The 20,337-nt window shown below is 54.9% G+C and overlaps 1 protein-coding gene across 7 annotated transcripts in view; it reads right to left on the bottom strand.

Moving 5' to 3' along the window:
• SEMA4D (semaphorin 4D) overlaps nucleotides 1-20,337 on the bottom strand; it is a 117,946-nt gene that overhangs the window by 45,000 nt on the left and 52,609 nt on the right. Inside the window, exon 1 of one of the 7 annotated variants that reach the window (XM_009189087.4) lies at nucleotides 13,985-16,360. The exons of the other annotated variants lie outside the window; for them this stretch is intronic. The gene's annotated coding sequence lies outside the window, so the exon portion shown is untranslated. Of the gene's footprint in view, nucleotides 1-13,984; nucleotides 16,361-20,337 lie in introns of those variants that run through there. 7 annotated transcript variants of the gene reach the window in all.

The raw sequence follows: 20,337 nt of genomic DNA, 5'->3' as shown, positions 1-20,337 counted from the left end.
ACGGTGCCCTCAGCAGCCTGTCACGGCTGTGCAATATTCCATCATTAAATATCATAATGTGGGACATTCAAATCCTTTCCAATTTTCCACTTACAGTTCAGTTTTCTTTAACCACCAGCAGTGCCTGGCCAAGAACCTTTTCTGTCTGGGATGTCCACAGTGATGTTACAGAGGTCTAGGCACCACACAGAGGGCACTGGGAAACAGGCACAGGGAGATTCCATGGTTCCATCATGTCTGTCTGCTGTTCTTGAAAATCTCCATTTTGATGAAATCTCTTAATAAAGTTAGTACAGAAGACACGGGTGCTGGGATCTTACTGTAATAGTCATTACAACCTGTATAACCATTTTAGAGACTGTCAGCAATGTGTTCTCCCGCCTTTCTTAAACAGAGGCTCAGGGCATCTACTGATCACGCTGACAGCTTTGCTTCCTTTTACTGGGAATTAATCACACATAATTTCCATGATTTATCTTCATTTGACTCGCTTCTAAAGTTCTCAGTTAGTTGAGCTGAAGTCATTTTTGCAAAGTAATACGATCTTTGCTATAAAATACAAGTCACCGAGCTCAAATATTTTTTTTGGGGGGGGGGCGGAGTTTCACTCTTGTTGCCCAGGCTGGAGTGCAATGGCATGATCTTGGCTCACTGCAACCTCCACCTCCCAGGTTCAAGAGATTCTCCTGCCTCAGCCTCCCAAGTAGTTGGGATTACAGGCATGTGCCACTATGCCTGGCTAATTTTGTATTTTTAGTACAGACAGGGTTTCTCCATGTTGGTCAGTCTGGTCTCAAACTCCTGACCTCAGGTGATCCATCTGCCTCGGCCTCTCAAAGTGCTGGGATTACAGGCATGAGCCACTGTGCCCGGCCAGCTGAAACATTTTTTATGCTTCTTTCAAGTCTATTAGAAACCTTAATTGCTTCTTAATTTCTCCCCCAACTATAGAGAAAGCATATTGTGATGGTTACAGTGCCGGCTGTGAGGCCAGCCTGTCTGGTTCAGATTCCCATGCTGCCACATCCCAGCTATGTGACCTAGAACAGGCCTCTGCCCCTTCCTATCCCTCAGCTACTTCCTCAGCACCTCCCCTCCCTCTGCTACTCCCTCAGTACTTCATCTCCCCAGCTACTCCCTCAGCACCTCCCCTCCCTCAGCTACTCTGTCAGCACCTTCCCTTCCTCAGCTACTCCCTCAGCACCTCCACTCCCTCCACTACTCCCTCAGCACCTCCCCTCCCTCAGCTACTCCTTCAGCACCTCCCCTCCCTCCACTACTCCCTCAGCACCCCCCTTCCCTCTGCTACTCCCTCAGCACCTCCACTCTCTCAGCATCTGCACTCCCTCAGCTACTTCCTCAGCACTTCCCCCCCTCCCTATTCCCTCAGTTCCTCTCCTCCCTCAGCTACTCCCTCAGCACCTCCCCTTTCTCAGCTACTCCCTCAGTACTTCACCTTCCCCAGCTACTCCCTCAGCAACTCCCCTCCCTCCACTACTTCCTCAGCACTTCCTCCTCCCCCCAGCTACCTCCCTGGGAGAGGATAGGACACAACCCTACCACCAGAGATGAGACTGCACAAATGAGGACTTTAAGGCATAGGCGTTAAACACAATGTTACAAACAAGCAACAAAATGGCACTATCCCCACAATGGCAGCCCACACCAAGGTGTGGGAGCAAATAGGTTTTCCTCGATCAACATCAATCCCCATTAAACCATGGTGGTTTAACTCCATGATTTATTCCTAAATTGAAGTTTCTTTCTAAAGTCCACGACCACCACATTAGCTTTTACTACTAACCTCAGTTCAATGAGTCTGAAATGATTTAAATCCAAGATGCTTCCATCCCCTCACTCCAAATTCCTTCAAGCCCTTTTTTTTCAGAACCCTGCGCCCTTAATTCCTGAGCATTTCCTTTCTCTGACCAGGACCCTTCTCGAACCCTACTAATTGCCTTCCTCACTGTGTCCTGTCTGACTTTGGCCCCCCGGGCATTCTCTTTCTGTCCTCCTCCTACCTCTGCCCAGTGTCTCCCACTTCCCTCACGCCCACGGTTCATACCACCATCCCTCCTGTGAGGCCTCCACCTGGCTCCCGCTCCCCGGAAGGGAATGACACCGCATTCGAAGAGCTCCACCTTCTTAAGTCCCCTGTGCCACTCCGGCCCTTGGTCCTCCTACACACAGCTGTCATGCTTATTTCTTACAAGACAGTTCACATCATACTATTATCTTGCTCCAAAGCCTCCTCTTTCTCCCCAGGGCTTGCAGAGGCAGGTCCCAGCCCCCAATCTAGTATCCCCAAAGGAAGCCCTACAACTTGCTAGGTGTGCATTTTTCCCCTCTTTCTATGGAACATCGAGAATACACCACCTATCTAGACCCAGCCCCCAAATATTCTGATTCAGCAGCTCCCCAGCGAGGCCAGGGTCTGTCCGGTTTTAGAACAGCCCATGTAACCAGTAGCCAGGACTGAGAACTGGCCTGCATCCACCAGATTTCCTGCCTTTCCCAGTGTTACCCAGGCCTTGCCACCTCCCCCAGGTATGTCCTCAGTCCATCCCTGACACCCACCCACTGAAATCCTGGCTGTCCACTGTGGCTCAGCTCGAAGGCCAGGGCAACCTCGAACCCGCCCTCTGGGAACAGATGCCTCCCCTCAGCAGGTCTTCACTCTGGGGGACTCTTGGGGGAAAACGTAAGCAGGAAGAATAACTAACACCCTCCATAACGCAAGGGTGAGGAAGTGACTGTTCTACGGGGTTCTGCAAGCGTCAGGCTATGAGTCACCTGGAAGCAGCACACGGCCCTGACAGTTGGGACAGGGCTGCTCACATCTCCCATGTTCATAGCTCCCTGGCGGGCTCCTCACTAACCCTCGTATCTGACATCTGACTGAATCCCAGTGTTCAAGAGGCCTGGGCAAGGGCGGCCTACAGGCCTGCTGCCTTGACATCAGGGGCGGGAGTCCTGAAAGCATGACCCTGTGGCCCTACTGGCTGTGCATCCGCCCCCTCCCCCAGCGTGCCCCACTGGAGACAGGTTCTACGGCCCTGCTGGGAAGAGGAAAAACAGGCTCAGAAAAATGCAACAAGCATCTAGATCCACTGGGAGAGCTGAGACGCCCTCCTGGGTGCCGCAGTGACCCCAGGACCATGACTGGCACGGTGCTCTCCAGCTGTGCTGAGGCTCCGCCTGCCCTGGGCCAACAGCTTCCTCCTCCAGGGACACCAGGGCAGAGACAGGCCCTCCAGAAACAATGGCTCCTTCTCTGTGCCATCTGCTAGCAGTGAAGGCATCACAAAATCCGCCAGAACCATCCGGAACCCTGAGCTGGTTCAGGTCTCTAGGCAGCCTGCGGACGCGCCCTGTGCCCAGAGGCATCCCTGGTCCTCACCAAGTGTCCACAGGGGGAGCGCATGCAGTTTCTCCAGGGGACTGGACCCCCTCCAGGCCGGATCTTCCTCCCCTGCTGCCCCCAGACTCAGCCCAGCTGCAAAGGCACCAGAGGCCTGCCCGCTACGCCATGGTACAGGCACATCATGAGTGGATAGGCCCATGCCCGCTGTGCCACGGTGCAGGCACGGCATGAGTGGATAGGCCCATGCCCGCTGTGCCACGGTACAGGCACGGCTTGAGGGAATAGGCCCATGCCCGCTGTGCCACAGTGCAGGCACGGCATGAGGGGATAGGCCCATGCCCGCTGTGCCACGGTACAGGCACGGCATGAGGGGATAGGCCCATGCCCGCTGTGCCACGGTGCAGGCACGGCATGAGGGGATAGGCCCATGCCCGCTGTGCCACAGTGCAGGCGCAGCATGAGGGGATAGGCCCAGGAGCCTGGGGACAGGCCCCAGTCCAAGTGGGAATTTCTTTTTTAAGACTCAAAACCACAAAATGCCACTTTCCTTGCTTTCATCTTGAGTGATTCCTTAAATATATACACTCAATTACAAAGTTAGGCCAGTGTGACCACAGCTCGTAACCAGAATAGAGTCAACAGGGGACCGAGTCAACAGGGGGCTCTCCCTCACTATCCGGGCCTCCTCCCCATGACATGGCTTTTGCCAGCCTTAGCTCCAGCGTGGCAAACCCACCAGAGAACCCCAAGCTCCAGCCACAGCTCTGCGAAGGCCCCAGCTTTGCCTCACTCCTGGCGGAAAACAAAAGGACATTCGTCATTTCATCATCTGGGGCTGTCAGTTCCCATCTCAGTACTGACCTTAAACTCTGTCTTACCATCGTGTGCAGACACCAGATGCACGCAGCCTCGACCTGATCCACTAGCCCCCAAAGCCCCTCAGAGGCCATGAGAATCTCCCTCGACCTCAGTATCAGAGGAAGCAACTTCAACTAAGCTCATTATTTTGAGACTCTGCTACTTCTTAACCATATTTGAACCAAACCAACTCACTTCCCATCAGCAGCAGACCAAGTGGTCACTGTGGGCAGGTACCAGTGCCACAAAAGTGCTAAAAATAGACAATGTGACAACCACAACACCCGGCTATGATGGTAAGGAGCAAACACTGCAGGCCACACCTGTGCCCTAAACCTGTCCCCAGTGAGTTTCCTCTTTGCCACTAAGACAATTACTGCCCATGCGGATGGCCAGAATTTCAATAAATCTCTATTTCCAAATCACCAAATGACCCTCTAGCTGAATGTCACGAGCCCAGTACGAGGTTGATTCACTCTACTCTAATGAATTTTAGTCAATCCCCACGTTCAACTCACTAAATTCTTCCTCCCTTGCAGTGCAAGGGAAATGATATTTCTTCTCCTCTCTTCCAGATGCTTCCAGCCCAAGTGAGGCGGTTCCTCAATCCCCTTCCTGGGGAGTCAGAAATGATACAGTCTAAAATGATACAGTCACTCAGGTCCATCCAACCCCAAATTGCCGTAGATGCTGGAAGAGGGTCAAGTGCATATGGACTAAGGAGGCAGTGTGATCCCCGTGAGGTGCCTGTATCAGAAAACCACAGCCCCTGCCTCCCCGAGACAGCCGGGGCCTGGGGAGTGACCTTGGCTGCCCTCTCAGCATGAAAGGAGCCCAGGTAGGAATTCCCCACTGAAGTAGTCAAGCAAACCCCCAATTTCAGGATTCACTCTGCAGCCCCCAAATGGGAACAGACCTCACTCACGTTTCACTGCACTGCTAACAGGAACCTGGCCCTATTAACCTGGAACCCCCTCTCCAACCCTGGTCAGCAGCATCTGCAAGTGCAATTTAGTGGGACTGACTTCAAAGTACCCAAGCCTAAGGGTCTATGGCCCCACAAAGCCCCATCCCGGTGTCTGTCCTTCCAGCAAGCAGCCAGTTCCACAGCATGTGGGGGTTCTCATTTTCCCAGCAGTGTGTCACCTTCCAGATGATTCAGAATGTGTGCGACATGGGTCACACATGGGGAGGAGCTGGTGAGTCATCGTCACTCACTGCCCCACACACAGTCATCTTCCAGGTCTGAGAGCTCCAGGACGGGGGTTACCTGGCCATTGCTCTGTCTCTTGTAGGGTCCAGAAAGGAGATGTGTTTCCCCCAGGGATGCACTCACCACTAGGGTGACCACTGTAGAGGGCCTGCCTAACCCTGAGGGGTGGGCTCCACCCTGCAGGCGTGGGTGGCTTACGGCTGACCTGAGACGCTGGCTCCAACACCCAGGCCCTTCTCACCTGCATGTGTCACTGAGGGCATGCTGCTGCCATCTGACCACAGCTCACATGTCATGGAGGGATACGGCCCCCACACTGAACGATTTCCTGGGCAGGCTCTTCCCAACCATCTCAGTGGTCACAAGTTGAGGACCACCACTGGCCACCAGCTCCAGCTGGCCCCTGCCATGGCCCATGCAGCTTCTTTCTGGGCCTCACATTTGATGCTGCCCAGCACTGCCCAAACACAGTCCCTGGCCCTGCAGGAGAACCTGAACCGGAGGGACGAGGTCAAGACCCATACAACCTGCCAAGAGCCCAGTGCTACGCCCCAGACACCAGAGAGGGTGCCAGGTGGGCAGCAGAGGGGAGGCACACATCCTCCATTGCAGCCAGCATGGATCTCAGGGCTACAGATATCCAGTCGCAGGAACTCAGAACCACGAGGAACCGGCCCCTTCATCACAGTCAGGAGGAGAATGAGGCACAGGCATGGAGCCTGCTCAAGGTCACACAGCACAGGCCAGCTCCCAGCCACTCTGCACATGGCCTGGCCCACCATCTCCAAGACAGCGCTTTCTCCTGAACCAGAGCAATGACCCCCGGCCCCACCTACAGGACCATGCTGCACACGGCAAACCCACCTCCAGGGGCAGGGTGACAGACACCCCCCAGAAGAGCAGAAAACCAGATCCCAGTATGGGCTGGCCATCGGGAAGAACGCAACAAAGCAGCCACTAGGTCCTCATCTCCACCTTGTCAGCTGCCAGCTCCAGGCTTCTCTAGGGCTCCGCCCCTCGGTCCCTCAGGGCCCCTGGACCCTGCCAACCACACCACTGCAGGCTCCGCATGACTGCTCCAGAGGTCCAGAAGACAGAGAGGATGGACATAGGTCCCTGGGGCGGGGGTCTCCCTTTCCACGCTCACTCCTGGCCTTGGGTCACAGGACACTAAGCCATTCATCCAAGAGTGCAGAGAGTCAAGCACAGCCCCCAGCTCCTTCCCCAAATGCAGGTTACCCATGGGACAGCCTGGACATGGGCACTGGACAGAAGTGGCATGTGGCCTGGCTCTCCTATCCTCCCTGCCCAGTCAGCCCTCCCAGACCCACCGCCAGGAGCTGTACCAGGCCGGTGGCCACCTCGGCTGACTCTGGATGCCAAGAAGCCTCTAATCCTAGCTTCACCCAAAGCAGACGACATCTAGGGGAGCATCAACATCCCCATCAGGGTGAGTGCCTTCTTGAGGCCAGGAGAGGGGGCCGTGAAGACAGTAACTCAGATCACCCAGCGACACCACCAACAGCCGTGGCAGGGGCTGGTGGGGGCGGCAGCTGCTGTCTACTAAGCACACCGCACCCCAGGCAGGTGCCAGCTTCTTACAGGAACCCTTCCCGCTGCTCTAGGAGCCAGGACCCACTGCTGTCACCATCCCTCTTTTGCAGATAAGAAAGCAATGCTTGGAAACTTCCAGAAGTCATACCAGTGTCGGGGGGTAGGGGCAGTGTCTGATACTACAGGTATGGAAAGCAAAGTTCCCCACCCTGCATCAGAGGCAAACCCAAGTAGGCCAAAGCAAGTTCCTGAGCACTCTCGGGCTGAGCTGTGCTCATTCAAATCGTTTTCTTAACAGAATCTCAAGTTCACCTCAAGCTTGGAGCCTGGTGAGCACTTCATGAAGAGCAGGTTCCTGGGCCCCAGTCGGGTGACAGTGGCCGAGGGACATATCTGACCTCTGGAAGCCCGGGAAGCATGCTGTTCAGAGAAGCGCACGCTGCTAACAGCTCATTCCAGAGCGCATGGTGCAGTAACTTTTTGCCAGCTTTAAAAAGCACAGGAAAGAAATTAAGCAGTTTGCAAACTGAAGTCTACATGGTGGATGAGGAGCGGCCAGTTACGTGCTCAGAAGAATGCAGTTGTGGGTTTCTGTTTGGGGTCAAGCTGTGCCAAATAGTAGCACTCTGAAAATGCACATAACAAGAAAACTCATTAAAAACTCTGTAACCCTAAAACCTATACCAAAGCCTCCAAAGCTGCTGCTTAACCCTGACGGGCAGCTCTGTGGGCGGGAGCGGTCACAAGCCTGGCTGAGGAGGGCAGGCCTCGGGCTGGGATGGCAAGTCATGCCCAAAGCATCTGCAAGTGACAGAAAGTTCTGGAACTATTTCACACAGGGAGGGGAATTACTGGCCATTCAGAACATACACCACAACATTTCAGAGCTAGAGGAAGTTTTCAGCAATACTCTCCCACTTGCGAGCCAGAAACTTCAAGCATCCGCCCCTGCTCCCCAACAGCCAAAGAGCAAACCCTCCAGACAGCCCCCAACCACATCCACACCGTGACGAGGGGCCTAGACCCCACTTACTGGGTGAGTCAGATGCCCTCCAAGCTTTAGTGGGAGACAACTGACTATGACTCTAGGGGTGGCTACTGTCCAGCTGCAAAACCCACCCAGGGCACGAGCCTGCACGGGGGCAGCAGCTGGGCTGGGAGGACGAACAGCTAACATCTTCCCAGGCAGGGAAGAGGACCAGCCACAGTCACTGGGGAGAGGGAAACTGGCCTCTGATGTCTACAGAGTCTAACAGGGGTATTTCTGGGGCCTCAGCAACTCCACAAGCTCAGAGAGATGTCCCGCCCAGGGATGTTTATCTCCATGGTGCCTTATCAGTAAAAATCTGTCATCCAAATATGCACCATTAGATGGGCCAGGAGCGGTGGCCCAAGCCTGTAATCTCAGCACTTTGGGAGGCTGAGGCAGGCAGATCACCTGAGGTCAGGAGTTCAAGATCAGGATGGCCTACATGGCAAAACCCCATCTCTACTAAAAACACAAAAATTAGCTGGGTGTGGTGGCTCGCACCTGTAATCCCAGTTACTCAAAAGGCTGAGGTAGGAGAATCGCTTGAACCCAGGAGGCAGAGGCTACAGTGAGCCAAGATCATGGCACTGCACTCCAGCCTGGGCGACAGAGCAAGACTCCATCTCAGGGAAAAAAATACCAAAACACAAATAGGCACCCATCAGAAACAGGTTAAATTAATAATAATATTATAGCATGCTATGCGGCAGTACAATCCACGCAAGTCGATGTTTATTGACAAGTACAGATAAACATTCTATTAAATGCAAAGAGGAGAAGATAAAACAGCACTTAAGTGCGAGCTTACTCATGTAAAAAAACCAGTCATAAAAAGTCACACCCAGGAATGGCCTGGCTGGCACGTTCCACGCTCACTCCCAGGCTGACTCCTAACCCTGGCGGCTCCTGCTCCTGCTCCTGCGGGTGAGCCACCCGGGGCACACCCAGGGCTGGCTAGAACACCACCCACAAATGCAGGTAGAGTGACCTGCAGGAGGAGGGACACCAAAATGTCAGAACTAATTCTGGGAGGTGGAATTTTAGGGGCATTTTAAATATCTTCTTGGAACTTTCCTGTATCTTCGAAATTTTTTTTACTGGAGGCATTTTTCAGTATTGTTCTCCCAAACAAGAGCAGTTTTCCCAGAATCTCCCTTTTTTTTTTTTTTTTTTTTTTGGAGACAGGGTCTCACCCTGTCACTAAGGCTGCAATGCAATGGCGCAATCATAGCTCACTACAGCCTCGAACTCCTGGGCTGAAGTGATCCTCCCATCTCAGCCTCCTGAGTAGCGAGGACTACAGGTGTGAGCCATCATGCCCAGCTAATCTTTTATTTTTATTTTTTTGTAGAGATGGGGTCTTGCTATGTAGGCCAGGCTGAACTTGAATTCCTAGGCTCAAGTGGTCCTCCCACCTCGGCCTCCCAAAGCACTGTGATTACAGGTGTGAGCCACCGTACCCAGCAAGATTCTCTCTTTTGATGGTTTCACCTCAGCAAAAAAGAAGGTGGCCCTGAAGCCCCTAGAGCACATTCCAGCCTCCTCAAGGACATGTTCCCAGCCCCTCCCTTGGCCAGACTGGGATCCGTAGAGTCAAGGCCCCAATACAAGCTCTGGTTCATCTATGCTGTCCTCATCTCTCTGTGTCCATACCTCAGTGCACCTTCCCTTCTGTGCTGCTCTGCCATGACAAGCCCTGACCTGTCCATCTGTTCCCCCAGGAGAGGCATGTTTACATGGCACAGGAGCCTGGCGGCCCAGCTGCACCCTCTGCGCCCACCCTTACCAACTGTAAAGTCCTGGACTGGCCACTTAGCCCTCTGCCCTTTGGCTTCCATCCATAAGACAGAGTTGGCCACAAAAGGTACTTGGATCATTTATAACACCGCTTGGCACAATAAATGTTAACTACTAATATAAGTAGTATTATGTAAATGTACTACCATGGAATGGATTGGGTCATTTTTACTAGATAGTGGAACTGTAACCCTGACTAAGCCTGGAGATCTGAGGACAGGACCCTTGGGAGTTGGGAGCTGAGATCTGAAAATTCAGGATGATCAGGGTGGCCACAGTGAGGTCCTGAAACTGTCTGAGGCAAGTGTGAGGGGCACCCTCCAGCACTCTGTCATAAGAGCAGCAATAAGACCACTGGCTACACGGCTCTTCCTCCTCTGAGTGCCCTGCCTCTATGTCTGGTCACCAGTGCAGCGGGCACACCCTCTGGGGATCTGCGGGCCCTCAATGATAAAAATAGATTTGGTGCTGCAGGCAAATGATACTTAACACCCATGTGAAAATGAGGTTAAAAAGCAAAAACAACCTCCCAACCTCCTCACACCGATCAGGGTGGCCACTACCAAAAGAAACAGAACACAACAAGTGTCGGTGAGGATGTGGAGAAGCTGGAACCCTTGCACTTTGCTGTGGGAATGTAATATAGGGTAGCCACTGTGGGAACCACAACGGTCCCTTAAAACATGAGAATAACCATATGATCCTGAGATCCCACTCTGGGTATGTACACAAAGAAGTCCCAGAGACATGTGCACACCCGTGTTCACGACAGCACTATTCACCAAGGCCAGAAATCTCTTCTGCAGCCAGTCAGGTCCGGATAGTGACCCCACCTTTATAAGGACAACCTGAAGGGGACCTCTGTTACCACGGTGCGAACACAGAAGCGTCACGGTGTGCACGATGGTTGGGAACATAGCAGAGCTGGCTCTAGGGCTTGCCAAGTGCTGCTGGTGCCTCCTGGGCACAGGGAAAAGCCAGCTCTTCACAGGGACTTCTCACCTCGCTGTCTACAGCAGGCTGGAGCACGGATGTGTGCGTGCCCCTGCGATAGGGGCACAGATGTAGCAGTTACCCTCTGAGGCTGCCACGAGTGCCCCATGAGTGCAACTGCAGAGACGGCAGCCTGCAGCAGACGGACTGAGTGCAAGGCCACCAGGGGACTCGCTCACTTCCATGGGCCACTGCAGCATGGTCAGCACTGATGGAGTCCTTGATAGTGGGGAGGGGTCTCCAATCGGCGGGGAGGGGTCTCCAATCAGCAGAGAGGGGCTCCCATGACCTCTGTCTAACCAGCAGTGACTGCAGACTGTGAACACAGCTGGTGCCACATGCTATGGCTTCTGAGCCCACGGTGTGTGTCCTGGACAGGGACTGTGCACAAGCACAGCAGGTTAGATGCATCCACCTCTTGGCATTTTGCTTAACCCCCTCTGGGAGGGGCCTCCCGCCCCTGCATGTGGCTGAGCACGGGCTTCCACCAAAGCCATCAGGGTCTGCCCAAGTACTGGGTGGACACCATCCAGGGCAGAAGCCCAGAGGGTCACAGGGTCCGGGGGCAACAGGGAGACACAAAGCCCTCTGCTGTCCCACTACACACAAGAGCATGGCCCTAGGTGCAGACTGTCCCAAGGCTAAGACAGTATCTCTCAAAGTCTCTGGATGCTGGTATCAATGAACCCCAGTAGCTCTGCACTAAGTGCGGGCCACACTGGGCAGCTCCAGCCAGAGCGCCACCACCACTCCCCTCTGGACTGGGTGACATGGACGCTATGATGAGCTACAGAAGCCCCCACGCAGACGTGGGCAGGAATCTGTGCATGACTCACATGTAGCACTTGGCATGCGAGGACTACCCTGCTCTGGGGAGAGACGCCGTAACACATGGAGCACACCAGGAGTGCCAATGACGTGGACCACGCCTACCACAGTGTCTCCAGCTGTTCATGTTTTAAGACCAGCCAGACTTTGGCCCCGGAGCAGCAGTAATGTGCGACAAGGCCCACCCAGTCTCCCCAGTCACACGCTGCCAGCCAGTGGGGCCCATCCACCGTCTCCACAATGCATGCTGTCCCCATCCAGCACACGGGAGGTAGAGGAGGGAGCGGTCTCGGTCTAGGAGCCAGCCAGGCCCCTAGAAACCTCTAGAAGGGAAGACGTCAGCATAATGGCATTGGGCGCCTTCTCAATCTCCACTGAGACCTTTGTCAAAACCGTATGCAGGCCCCCAAATCTACTGCTTTTTTGGGTTTTCACTTTCTTTCGTGAAGCTTCGTGGATGTAAAAATGTTAGTCTGTCTTTTCTCCTGTTAATGCCATTCGTCAGTTTAATTTGCAGGCCCTAGAAACAGAACCTGAGAAAGCAGAGTGAAAGTTCTTCTTCCCCCAACCAGCAGTGTAGCACCTTCTCATCTCTCTGCTCTCCTGCCTCTCTCTCGTAAGAAACTTTGTGATTACATTTAGGGATCACCCTGGAAAATCCAGGAGAATTTCCCTATCTCAAGGTTCTTAACTGAATCGTATCTGCAAAATCCCTTTACTATGTAAGGAAATGTTCACAGGTTCCAGGCACGAGGGATGCCCCAAGGTACTGGGGCATCATTCATCCTCCTGCAGACCCCTGGCATGTGCAGCCATGAACCTTTGAGTGGAGTCTCCAGGGCCCTGTCAGGGAACGTAAAGGGGAGGCAGGGCCGCTGGGCCAGGCCCTGTCTGAAGAGGCCACTGCACCGCCCAGCCTTCTGCAATGTGGCCTAGTGTGTGCAATAGTTCTTGATTTTTTTCTCCTGAAAGAAAAAACCTTCAAATGCTGCGAGGTAATTAATCCATATATTTTTAATACTGGGAAGTTCCAACCAAACACATCTGAGGGCTGAGTTGCTGGTCTAAGAGCTCAGAGTCTACCTGGGCCCCTTGCATGGGGGAAGGGGCCGGCCAAGGCAGGGAGTGCACAGGGGCTACACATCCCCCAGGGCATGTAGAGGACAGAAATCCCCACTAAGAGAGTCATGATAAAGGCAGTCCTAAGGTAATATTAATTTTAAGAATGCCGGTTGAGTAAACATGCAAATGACCATTAACAGGACCTGGAAAATAACCAGAAAACCAGTACATTCCATGGGAATCTTGACTTGATGAGTCATTCAGATGCAAATTTTACCCCAATTCTGGAAGGATTACAAGCATCCCCATTCACAGCCCCCATTCCGATGTAAATTCTAGTCCCAGGACTGGCCCTCCAGTTCCCAGCCTTCTGGCTGCTTCGCCCTGTTTCTTTCCTTGAGGCTCCTAAGCAGGAGCTGTGGAGTTTCTGGTTTGTTTCTGGCCCCTCCTCCTTTCCCTAAATCCCAGAGACGGAGCCGGCAGACTCCCAGGGCTCTCTGACTTTCACACACCTGGACCATACTAGACACAGTGCTGGGCATGTATTTTGATTTACAGAACCCAGTGACAACAGGCCACCCAGGTCTCTGTGTCAGCAAAGATCCTGAACAGCAGCCACACCCACGGCTTTATGCAGAGCAAGTCCTACAGGCTCCACCTACGCCCCACCCAGCCCCCGACCAGCCTGCTGCCTGCTCCTGGACAACCTGGTCTGGGTGCACCCCTCCCAGGGCCACGCCCACAGGTTGCAGGCCCAGCCTTTCCTTACAGAGGCTGTGCAAAACAGAGAAACTTAGAGATACATGAAATTTAAATAAAGGAAGGGCATAAACACTGCCCAGTGTCCATATCTGCAGTGCCGCGTCCCAATCGGTTGCCCAGGTAAAGAAAGCAGGGATAGCCCCAGGCCAAGGAAGCGCTCCCCGCAACTCCCCCCTTGCCCCCCAACCCCCGCCCCAGAATCACAGCCTCAGCCTTGGCTTCTCAGATGCTCTCTGGCCAGCTACAGATGGACGGAATTCTCAGACAACATCCTGCACTTCTGTTGCCTTCAAAGCACAGAAGTGCAAAGCTCTGGGGTGAAGCCTGTAAGGTCCACTCAAGTGTTTTTCATCTGGTTGTCCAGAAGGGCAGCAGGTCATTTGGTCCCCTCACATTAGAAAGAAGGCCACTTACTCAGCTCATTCTCACTCAACCCCAGTGAGCGGTGAGAAATGGGAACACAAGACCATTTACCAAATGACAAAGAAAACCCAAGCCCCTGCCCCTGCCCGGCTGGCCTCACCTTTCCGGGGGCCATGCTCCTGGTCCCACGCTGGTCAGCATGTCCCCAGCCACCACGGAGGATGGATACTCAGGACACCATCTGGCCCAGCCGTCCCATCCTCACGCAGGGCCTCTGCCCGCCTGGGACGTCTGTCCTCACTGCAGGGGTTTCAAGGGCTCTGTTATTAGTCGGGGCTCAGGCCAGGACTGCTCCAGCCATAACAAGGCGCCCTTCAGCACAGGGACAAGGTCCCGTGGTGAGCCTTCTCCGCAGGTTGTGGAACAAGCCTGTCCCATTCTCTGCCTTTTAAACAGCAGGACTGTTCAGCAATGTGGACCCGATTATTTTCCTGTGTGGGCTAATTCAGGGGCTCGTGGGGCAGGGACCAGTCCCAGGGCTGAGGAAGGAGGAGAAAGCCTGCCTTAGAGGAGGGTGTGGGGGGTTGTGGCCCAGCACCCGAGCCATGCACACCATTGTCCACCCACGGAGCGGCAGGGCGCCTGGCAAGGGCAAGCTCCTCAGTGCCTGAGGACCCTGCAGGCCTGGCCACTACTGCAGTCATCTGGGGGCTCCATGGCAGGATGGGTGAGCTGCCTAGGGCCACGGGACAAGGGGGCCAGAGGGGAAGTCCCAAGGAAGCAGCTGTAGCCCTGGGCAAGTCACTCAGGCCCTCTGAGCTCTCATGTCCAGCCTTGGACTCAGGAATCACGAAGGCAGCTCAGTCAAGAGGTAGCAATGAGGGCAAATTTGGGAGGTGAGCATGCACAGAGCTGCTGGACAGTGCTGCAGCCAGATGGCCTGCTCCCAGCTGGGCAGATGACCCTGAACTGGGAAGCACGTGGCCTCTTCTGTTAGCGGCTGCAAGGCCCTGGCTGCTCTGTCGTCCAGCATGTCCACCCCCATGAGTGGCCTGATACTAGTGGGCATTGCACAGTGCAGGGAAGAGTGGCTCGTGCAGCTCTGGCAGTTTTTATTTTTCTGCAGGCCAGGTTTTCCTCCCACAGCAGCAGGCACCTGTCCTCAGCCTGTAAGGAAGCACGATGCAGTGAGTATTGCCCAATCTTGGTCGCCCACACTTGGTACTGAATAAACAAACAACCACAGGACAAGCAGCAGGGCAGGTGTGAGGCTCGCCCTGAGTCTCCGACACTGCAGGTGCGGCCTCCAGATCCCAGCCCCTGCACCCAACCCCGCCCAACACCAACCCTAGCAGGCAGCAGCAACAGGCATTCCCACTGCTGCAGTGCGCCCTGAGAGGAGAGGGTGCAGGCCTGGGACATGGCTGGGCTCAGTGACACGGGCACCTGCCCATGTGCGCCAGCAGCAAGGGGCACAGGTTCCCGGTACTGCCTCTGGTCAAGGGGTCCCAGGGAGGGAGGTCTGGCTGATGTGTCCAGGTGCTAAAGGAAGGTAGTAATGTGACTTGAGCGGGCACAGGTGACAGCCACACAAACTAGGTCTCTGAGTCTCAGAGATGAACAAGACAGGGACACTGTATGAAGGATGTGGTGCTCTGCCCTGGCCCGCAGCTCAGGACATAGTCAGGACAGGGATACGCTTGAACCCAGATGCCAAGTCTAAAATTCCTTAAACTGAGCAACTCAGTCCCAAGGATGAGCCACCCAACCTGCTAACACGCACAGTGCCACCCGGCACCAGGCTTTGCGCCCTTCTCACTAGAAGAATTCTAATAACCTACGGGGTAGGGATAGAGGGGCAGGGCCATCTCAGCAAGATGCAGAGAGGAAGCAGAGGACACTGTACCCAGAAGGGCACCCAGCTGCTGTGGAGGGGGCAGCCTCCCTGGGGGCTGAGTGTGGAAGAGGGAAGAGGGAAGCAACAAAGGCGCACTGTAGAGAACAGTCAAGCCAAGCGCCCTCCTTCTCTCCCGGGAGCCTTTTGTGACCATGAACGCAAGCTTTAAGTTTGGAGATGAGAAACTGGAGACCCAGGAAGGGGAAGAGTGAAGGGCTGGGGGTCAGCTGGTGCTGGACTTGTGCTCATGTGGATGCCACACTCAGGCTGGCCTGGAGAGAGCTTTCAGGGTGGAGCACCTCCCGTGGCAGCTCGTCGTGATGGCTGCATCGCAGAATGGCACAACAACATGAGCAGGACGACATTCACCACGGGCGCCTGGTGACTGCAACTCCTGCTCACGACAGAGCTGGGGTCATGCAATTAGATAAAATATTAATCCAGTACATCATGGGCTGAAAGCTATGCCTGTCAAACCCACATTATGAACTGCTTTATTCTGTCATTCCTGAGACAAAGAACATTTCTAGTATTAGGGATATTTGAGGCAATAAATCAAAGAATTCTTTATATTCTTTGACTAGAATCAAATACAACGTATATTTTTACTTTTTCTTTTTCTTTTTCTTTTTTTTTTTAAGATGGAGTCTCACTCTGTCGCCCAGGCTGGAATACAACGGCTTGATCTCTGCTCACTGTAACCTCTGCCTCTCGGGTTCCAGCGATCCTCCTGCCTCCGCCTCCTGAGTAGCTGGGATTACAGGTGCCCACCACTACACCCGGCTAATTTTTGTATTTTTATTAGAGACAAGGTTTCACCATGTTGGCCAGGCTGGTCTCGAACTCCCTCACCCTGGGAGCCACCCGGGCTGCAGCACCTCCATCCACACCCACCCGGGACGAGCCCTGGAGTGGTGCTGGCTCCTCTGCCCCACAGACCCAGTTGAGGCTCCCTCCCCGCCCCTGCCAGGAAGCAGTGACCACACCGCCTTCCCTCCCATTCCTCTCCAGCCCCTGCGCCTTCTTCCGCCTACATTTTCACCCACCCCGATGGTATAGCTGCATGAGTATGTCAAAATTCCAAATCTGGTCTTGACACGCCTCTGCCAAAAAGCCTTCAACAGCTCTCCGCTGCCTTTTGCTTAAAATCCCAACCCTTTCCCCTCATAATGCCATCTGATCCAGCTCCCACCCACACCCATGTTCCCGTCACCCTGGCCCCCGGGCCCTGCCCTCTGCTTGCCCTCCACACTCAGCCCCCAGGCAGGCTGCATTCTCCACAGCAGCAGGGCCCTTCTGGGTAAAGCGTCCCCTGGTCTCCTGGAAAAAAGGGAGGCCACTTCCTCCTCTGAGCTCCCTGGCACCTCATGCAAGACTTATTCATGTTCCTCTGCAAATATTTCCTAACTACCTGCTACGTGCCAGGCACCGTGCTAAGTGCCAGCAGAGCAAAGTGGGGCTGGCTCCACCCTATGGAACCCATCCAGTGGGCAGGACATCAGTGTCCCACGGCGTGTGCTTGCGTGTGTGTGATGACACACTGTGACAAGTCCTGAGCAGAAACACACAGGGTGCCAAGAGAACTACAAGAGACAAGCTGGCCTGGTGAGGAGGCTGAGTTGGACCTGGAGGGTGAGGTGTCAGAACTGCACAAGTACACTTTAACTGGACTACTGCAGCAAATTTCCAGCCAAGCGGGCAAAGCAGCATGCAACTTGACTGATCAGAGCTCCTGAAAGTCGTCTGACCTGCTCACCCAGGGAGTCCTTCTAAGAACAAGCCACTCCCCTGGGCAAGTCGCTCCCTCAGCAAACCACCATCAGGCTGGCTTCACGCCCTCTGCTGTGTCCACTGATCTTAAAGCCTTATTACACACTGTAAACATGTCCCAATCCAAATCAGACCAGCCACCCACACTGAAAGATCTGCCTTAAACCAAACTCCCAGACCTTACGAATACCAACCCCCGGCCTCCGCTTCCACACATGTGCAGGACTTGGCCGGGTGGCACTGTTCCTCCCAGCAGCGGGCATTCCACAGCTTTGCATGGTGGACGGGCCATCAGGGAGGACTCTTCAGGAATTGGGCACCAACAACATTAGCTTCCCAGGCAGACAGAACAGCAGGCAAGACAGAGCCCAGTGTGTCTGGGATCAGAAGGAAAGGGGATGTGGCCAAGGTGATGATAGTAGAGGCAACCCTGAGCTCTGGCTGGAGATGTCTGCACAAGCCAGGTCCCCGTTCCCACATGATGGGCCACCCCCAGATCACTGTGTCGGGATCAGAATGCCCCAGACCATGGGAAGGAAGCAAGGGCAGCCTGGAGGCAGCAGGTAGGGAGGGGACCAATTCCCCACCACCCCACGTGTCCTCCTCAGGGCTCCTGGGACCTGCCTGGAGGCTGTGGCTGCTCTGTCCCTGGGTGTCCTCAGTACCCTCTTTGTCGTTTCAGCCCCTAATACCTATCTAACCACTCTGCGTCCAGCTATCCTGCCTGGGCCCTAACTCCCCTCCTACACTCCCGTCCCACCCCACACTGTTCAACTTCAGCTTCTGATCTAAGTGAAAGGGAAGCCCAGCAACTCCAGGCCCCACCGTGTGGACAGAGGGCTAGAGGCTGGCAAGAGGGGCTCACGGCCATGTCCACCTTTGACAGTCCCTCACTAGGCACCCTTCCCATGGCTGTGTTTAAACACTTCTCTTTCCCATCGGACTGTAAGGCTCTGTTATTTAACGTGCTGGAAATCTTGTACAGTTTATAGATGTGTAGACCAGCAATGGCCAGGCTGGTGAGCTCAGCATGCTCCTGATCACCCCTTCCCATCATCAACACCCAGTGAGCTGGGGCTGTTTCCTTCTCTTTCCCCTGGCCCAGGCCACATCTTCAGGCCAGAGACACGGTTTGCTGCCCCATATGGCCTGGGTCAAGTTCACTGGCCAAAGCACCGGGAGGGGCTCAGTGGGTTGGCCCTGGGCACCACGGCTGCCACAAGGATGGTAGAGGCTGCTGGCGCCCCCCTACTCCTCCAGTCCCACTGGCCCACCTGCCAGAAGAGGAGGAAGCCACCTGCTCTTCCCAAGCTTACCAGGTTCCAAGAGTCCTCTGTTAAACATGGTGGCTTTGCAGGAAGAATACGGACCTCATTTGTCAAAATGCAGTAGAATAGAAAAAATTGTAAGAAAACCATGCAGCAGCAACATCTCAAAAAAGCGAGATGGTCAGCAGCAAGGGGGGGAGGAGGGGCGGCCACCATCTGAAACCATGCATAAAAATAAACCATCTGCCTGGCCGGGGTCCTCTTCCTCTACTTGCTAGAAACACAGAGTTCAAGGTAAAAATGGAAAAGACAGTGAGTTTCACTTCCACAGGCCCCAACAGCTAGCAGAGAATCAGACCTACTCACCCTGGGCTGGCAGGACACATGCATGGGGAGGGGAGGGTTCCTGGGGTTCATAACTACAACCATCCTGGAGAGGGATCAGCACCAGTGTCTGGCATGGCTGCGGCCCTCCCCATCCTTCTCACCATTTCCCAGCGAGGAAACACCAGACTTGGGCAGATGTGAGTCAATGCTGGGGACCCTGGTTCACACATGTGCCAGTGTCATCTGCAAACCCGGGCCCTGGGCCTGGGCTTGGACAAGCCTGTCCACACAGTCTGAGAGACTTGAAGGACCTTCACTGGGCTACAGCAACCTCCGATGCCCACCAGGACCGTGCTCAGCAGCACGAGGGCCCCCTGCACCCCTACAGCATGCCTGCACAGCCTCTGCCTGACCTGGAACTGAAGTCGCCCAGGAGGAAGGCAGCTCTTTTCCCCAGGAGGTGACTCAAAGCCCAGAGCCCAGCCCCATCAGATCCCCTAGGGACTTCTCCACAGCTTCAAGAGTGAGACTTCCCGGTCGGTGGCGGGCTTATGACCACCCACACTACCCCCTGGAAGGAGGCCAGGTGCGAGGTGCCCTGGAGAAGAACAGATGCCAGTGCTCAACTGGACACACAGTCCAGCCACAAGTTGTGTGTGGGCTAAACAAGGAGCTTAATCAGGGCCACCGGGATGCCCATGGGCCCAGTCTCCAGCCACCTTCCCATGGGGCCTGGCTGCCCTGTCCACCTTCTCACTGACCTCGAAGCGGGTGTACCACGGTCCTGTTGTCCCTGCAGAGTGGAGCCTTCAGCTGTCTGACAGAAAATGAGCCCTCCCAGAAAAGCGCGGCGTGGACTCCGCCCGCCCATAATAGCCACCCGGGAAGCAGGTCGGGCCAGCAGCCGCCGCCAGAGGAGGATCTGCCCGGGGTAGGCGGGTGGCGGACAGCCCTGGCCCTGCAGCACCTCACCCGCACCCCACCCCATGCCTGTCTCCGAGCTGGTGGCCAGGACCCGGCTGCCTCCTGTCCTGGCTGTAAGTCCTGTATGGGCCAGCACCTGAAACTCTCTCCCCTCCCTCCACAGCATGGGTGGGGCTGAGGTCACCAGGGGGTAACTGCAGGCCCTGACCTCCTGGGCTCCCTGCATGGGTGTGCCCTGCCCTGCTAGAGCTGTGCCACAGAAGACGGGGCACAGAGAGCATTTGGGGACTGTGAGGTGCCAGCTGCCAGAGGTGCCCAGGGTCAGGC

The sequence above is a fragment of the Papio anubis genome, chromosome 13 (genome assembly GCF_008728515.1).
Source record: "Papio anubis isolate 15944 chromosome 13, Panubis1.0, whole genome shotgun sequence".
Taxonomy (NCBI): domain Eukaryota; kingdom Metazoa; phylum Chordata; class Mammalia; order Primates; family Cercopithecidae; genus Papio; species Papio anubis.
The sequence above is the reverse complement of the archived record's forward strand: the minus strand, read 5'-3'. Positions and strand labels throughout refer to the sequence as shown.